Here is a 6000-nt window from a genome sequence, read left to right as displayed (position 1 = left end):
GATCCCCAGGGGGCAAATCAATTTTGAGTGTTACACTGCCTGTTCCTTTTAGCCTCTGAAGTACCACCTTAACTGACTTCTCCCTGGTTATGTTGAGCCAGATATTCAAGATGAAAGAATGCAAATATACAGCCTGTGAAGTTCTGTCTCACCCAGGGGTCACCAAATCCTTCAGCCAGTTTATTTTTTCAAGTGGCGAAAGGTATAGTGTAGATGGAACAAAGTGGTTGGCTGTTTCAGCCACTAAGAGAAGTGTGAGTGGTGAGATGGGCTGAGGGTTTGGAAGCCTTCATTAGGATGCACTTACTGACTTTCCTCCTTTGGGTCTCCATCAGCTCCTGGTGCACAGAGAGTTTACATTTCAGCCTGGGACTCCTGTGATTTAACGTGACTGCCTCCTGGAGGATGAGGAAACCTGCCTCATGAATTCAGACCCATGTTTGCTTTTACTTTTCCCCTCACGGGTGTATTTGTTTTGGGGATTTGGGATTCATCATGTTAGAGACGTAGGAGTCCCCCCTACACAGTTGCACAATTGCTTCTTTTTCATATATTACCTCAGATACACTAACACCGCACGTCTTCCTAAAAGGGCATTATGCACCAGGGTGTACTTCTCTGGGCCTATTTACCATGTTCTGCTGTCTCCCTGCAGAAAGGAAATTATGTATTAAAGATTAACTGAGCATGTCATTTCCTCTCTCCAGGCTGCCATGAAGTGAGTCTACACACTGCTGCTCAATGTTTTTGCAGCTTACCCCTGTGAAAGGAAAATTTTGAGACTAGACGAGCTACATGTTCTTCATTCCATCCATGAATCAACATTTAGTCCCCTACAAACACTAAATAATGCACCCTATTGAGCTCTTGTTCTAGAAGATCATTTTATTGCTGTGTTTACCTCATATCTTTTAAAATTTTTGCTCCAAGGTTTTCTCAGTGAGGCCTCTCTGCATGAATTCTCTCAGTTGTGTCTGACTCTTTGCAACCCCATGGGCTGTAGCCTACCAGGCTCCTCCATCCATGGAATTTTCCAGGCAAGAGAATTAGCGTGGGTTGCCATTTCCTTCTCCAGGGGATCTTCCCGACCCAGGGATTGAACTCAGGTCTCCCACATTGCAGGCAGACGCTTTACTGTCTGAGCCACCAGGCCTCCCTGACCATCAGGCCTCCCTGATCTTCCTGTTTAAATTTGCAACAAGAACCACACTCCACTCTTTATTCTCCAGCGTTGCTCCGTTTTTTGTTGTTTTTTTCTCACGGCCTTTCTTATCACCCAGCATAGCATATCCTTTTTCCTATTAATAAAAATGTAATTGGTAGGTACAGAGACAAAATATGAATCTATATAAAGTGAGATTGTGTAATACTGTACTCATTTTTCATAGCTGCATTTCATATGATTTCATATTTATACCAAGCCTATGGGTAGCCTAAGTCCCATTTCATCGAAAAGAAAATAAGTAACTTGTTTTAGATCATGTAGTCTGTAAGAGGTCAGGATGGTAGTTAGACCCATTTACATCTGACTTAATTGTTTATGTTCTTTATACTTTTTTACTTTATTTATGTAAAGTTGTCTCCACTTCTCTAAGATTTCATTTTTTGCCATTTCAGTTACCTGCAGTCAACCACAGTCTGAAAAATATTAAATGGAAAATTCCAGAAATAAACTATTCATGAATTTTAAATCACATGCTATTCCAAATAGCGTGATGAACTCTTAATGATATCACACTACTTCCTGCCCAGAATCCCCAACCATCAACATCTTCTGCTCCTGATATCCAACCGCTGACACCATTATAGCTGGATGATTCAGGATTACCTGAAATAGATGTGTGTTCAGAAGGAGACTAGTAGTAGCCTAATGCTGCATCACAGCACCTACGTCACTCACTTCCCTTCATCTCATCACGGAGGCGTTTTGTCATCTCATAGTATCACAAGAAGGGTGAGTGTAGCATAATAAGATATTTTGAGAGAAAGAAAAATCACAGTCACATAACTTTTATTACAATATTGTTATAACTGTTCTATTTTATTATTAGTTCTTGTTTTCGCTTGTTTTGCCTAACTATAAGTTAAAGTTTATCATTGGTATGTATGTGTAGGAAAAAATGTGCTGTATATATAGGATTTGGTATTCTCAGAGGTTTCAGGCATCCAGTGGGTATCATGGATCATATACCCTGAAGATATAGTGGAAACAACTATAATCTTATTAATGTGATTAAATCTTGAGTTCTGAATGGATTTCTATTGATTAGAAGCTTGCTTTTTTTCCTATCATCTGAATTTGCTTTGGATGTTTTAGTTCCACTACAGTAGACTAAATAATCCCCAACTTTGGATAGCTGGATTCTTCTCAAAAATGGAGTCTAACTACTGGCCAAAATTCAAAGCTGAATTTAGATCTGTTGGCTCCTTAGCATTTATTTGACTTTTATGTCATCTTTAGACTTCTGGTGCTATGTGACACTAAGGATGACTGACATCTTATTCTTATACTTAGATATTTTGAAAACATTTTGTAGCTGCTTCATAAGAAATTGCTTGCAAGTATAAGAAGCATAAACAACAAAAATCATAGCCAATTTAATGTAATTTTCCCTAGGTGAATTATTTTAAACGTCTTGAGTGAAGGTATAATTTCTTCTAGACTTTGTGATTGCATCTGTCCTTTGGTTTGGAAGCACCATAAAGAACACAGGCTATTTAAAATCTCATCAACAGGGGAAAAAAGATTAAAAAGTTGGGCTTATTCATGTGACATTTTCAATGCATTCTTCTATCAGACAGGGTAGGTTAGATTATGCTGAGGTAACAACCTGAAAGTCTAAGTGGTTTACAGCAAAACATTCCTGCCTTATATAACACATCCATCACTGGTCAGCTGCAGTTCTGTTCTCACCTATTTACTCCAGGACACAGGCTGATGGATGACTATCTAGAACATCACCACCGGTTGTTTCAGAGCGAGGAAAGAGACTTGGCAGCTCACATGCTGGTTCTTAAAACTTTTGATTAGAAAACACACTTCATGGGCCTAAATGAATCACCATGTGAGTTCAACAAGGCAAGGAAGGAAACAGGAGTCACATATCACAACCCGAGGGCGGTGGGGAAAGGCTGTATAATACTTTTGAAGGGAAATGAAATAACTCTAACCATTAATGAGATCTACTTAAATAGCCTTTGAGGATTTGACTCACAGAGTTTTAAAAAAAAAATTGTTGCTGTCTCGAAGTAATATGAGAATACTTTCCCTTAGTTTTTGGGGTACCTTAAACCTAGCTAATGAGCTTCCCTGGGGGCTCAGCTGGTCAAGAATCTGCAATGCAGGAGACCTGGGTTCCACCTCTGGGTTTGGAAGAACCCCTGGAGGAGGGCATGGCGACCCGCTTCAGTGTCCTTGCCTGGAGAATCCCCATGGACAGAGGAGCCTGGCGGGCCCCAGTCCATGTGGTCACAAGGAGTCAGACACGTCTGAGCGGCTGATCACAGCACAAACATAGCTAGTACTGCAAGTGCTGTGTTCACACTTGTGTATCTCTCCAAGATCACCAGTGCTTTCCATGGATGGTCAGTTGAGTTAAAAAGCAACATTCCCTACTACGTGTTTTGGAAGTACCGGCATTGACACGGATGAATCTTCTGTGTCCTGAAAGTTCTCTTGTTGGAAGAGCCCCACTCGCTTCCCCAGTCTTCAGGGTCACCTCGCAGGCTTACACAGACACGTTTGTTGGCATACTTCTGCCAGAATGGAATAATCCATGTCAGCCATGCTCTCCAAACTATCGTGCATTTTACATAATGAGAACCCAGCTGGCGCAGGGGCTTGATTCCATACACTCTGAACATATGGTTTCGGGAAGGCCAGAGACGCTCTGATCACGAAACTTGATTCCAATTAGGAGAGATGTATTAGAGTCCATAGTCCTGTGAAGAAAAATATTGTTTTATAAATGCAGGCTTCATTAAGCACCTGTCTGCACCATTTACTGAGGTTATTCAAGTTTAAAGTAAGAATAGCAATGAGGGATTATGCTTCAGTTTGAATATCAAAATTTATTTTGACTAAGGTCAAGACTACAAAGTGAAGTGAAATATAAACCTCTTTCATGCACCTCTAACTCCTGGCAGTCTGAAGACTGTCTTCAGTATCCCTTTGGGTTTCCAAATCACTGACAGGTTACTATTTTTCCTGTTTGTTCAAAGAAACATTTGGGCAGCATTTGTCCTCTTGCTGGAGGCATTCAAACAGTAAAGGTTACATTCTTATTACAAATCATTACATAGCCCAAGAATGGGCAAGGGGTAGGTAGGAGGGGCAGAAATGTGCACACGGCCCTGTGGGCTTCAAGCCTTTCTTAGCCCGGGAAAGAAAGAATCGGATGACTCCCGTGTTACACCTTTCATCCAGGCATCATTGGCTGCCCTAAGCTTTGCGTACTTTGTTACACAAACGTTTTCTCAGTGTCAGAGCCAAGTATTAGAGTTTTGTCAGCTGCTTCCAAAGGCTTTCCCGTGTTAGTCTTGAACTCCCAATATCCTTAAGAGAAAGCTATTCCAAGGGGCTACTAGCCAATAATTGTGTGACCACTTTTGAGAAGTAGCAAGCAATAATCGTGGGGGTTGATTCTTCCTCTCCCTGGTTAATGGATTGGTATATTCATCAGTTTTACTATCTATAGTGCCTCTTAGACACTACATTGCTGAACACTATTTCTTCAGGCAGCAGCTCCTTAGGTAGCATTTTTAAAAAATTTTTTATTTATTTTTTATTGAAGGATAATTGCTTTACAGAATTTTGATTCTTTCTGTAGAATCAGACATGCATCAGCCATAGGTATACATGTTTTTTTGATCTCCTAGGATTGCCTGGTGAAGTAAGATTTTGAAACCAAGCAAGAGATCCTTGTATTTTTTCCAGAGCCCGTTGGTTAAGGCGACTTCCAAGACTGAGTGCCTTAGTGTATACCGAGTATGGGGTTCAATCGCTCCCTCTCTTCAGGGTCTCGCCTTAGAAATTTGAGATCTAGAAATCTGAGGTCTTGTGCACAGATCTTGTTGACGGCTCAAGGACTGGCTCTCAGTTTCCGGCATCTTATGAGAAGTCAAGTCAGATGTCCCAGGGATTCTCCAGGAATTCTCTATTTATCCTTCCAGACCCGCCTGTTTCCTCCTGGTTCCGCGGCCGGAGAGGTTGTCATTTTGGACTGTATGAGTGGGCACCCTTGACCTCTGGCTCCTGACTTGGCCACGTATGTCCCGGGTAGGAGATTTGAGGGAGAAGGCGAATGAGGAAGGGACCCTGATCCCACAGCGCACCCCAGCATTCCTTTACGGCGGCTGCTCTCTCAGTCCTAAAGCGTGCGTGGCTTTTCACGTGGGCCGCGCTGGTACTGCGCATCACGTCATCTCTTGTTGGTTTTCTTTAACACTATCCGCAGTTCGTAAATAGTCCCTCAGGTAAGTGTTCCCTCCTTACTCCTTTTGTAATAGTATCTTTCCTTCTGTGGCTTTGACAGCTACAAGGGCATTTTGTAGTCATATGATTGCAATTGAGAATAACTGATTCAACCCATATGCATTTTTACCAGGTACAATGCATTCCCAAAATACTTTCTACACTCTGTGGATGCAACAGATACTGTTTGTGTCTCATCAACTTTTATTCTAGAGTGTGTTTTTAGTTTCTTGAGATAAGGCATCTCCCTTACCTTACTGCATAATCTTTGGTTTTGATAATGTACATTCTACATTTGGAATCCAGTAGTGTATGGACACTAATCTTCCATGACACTGAGCAGATGTCACTATTTGTTTCCAAGAGAGCTGGGGGGAGATGATTAGAATGTGAAAAGGGTCAGCTGGTTCTCTGATTTTGAAACGCTGAGCAAAAATTTTAGCATCTCTAGATTTTAATTTCCACTTAAATGAAGTAAGAAAGCTGGGTCCAGTGAGTACGATTTTTCCATCAATGCAGTTTTATTC

Source organism: Cervus canadensis, chromosome 4 (assembly GCF_019320065.1).
Source record: "Cervus canadensis isolate Bull #8, Minnesota chromosome 4, ASM1932006v1, whole genome shotgun sequence".
NCBI classification, from domain to species: domain Eukaryota; kingdom Metazoa; phylum Chordata; class Mammalia; order Artiodactyla; family Cervidae; genus Cervus; species Cervus canadensis.
The sequence above is the reverse complement of the archived record's forward strand: the minus strand, read 5'-3'. Positions refer to the sequence as shown.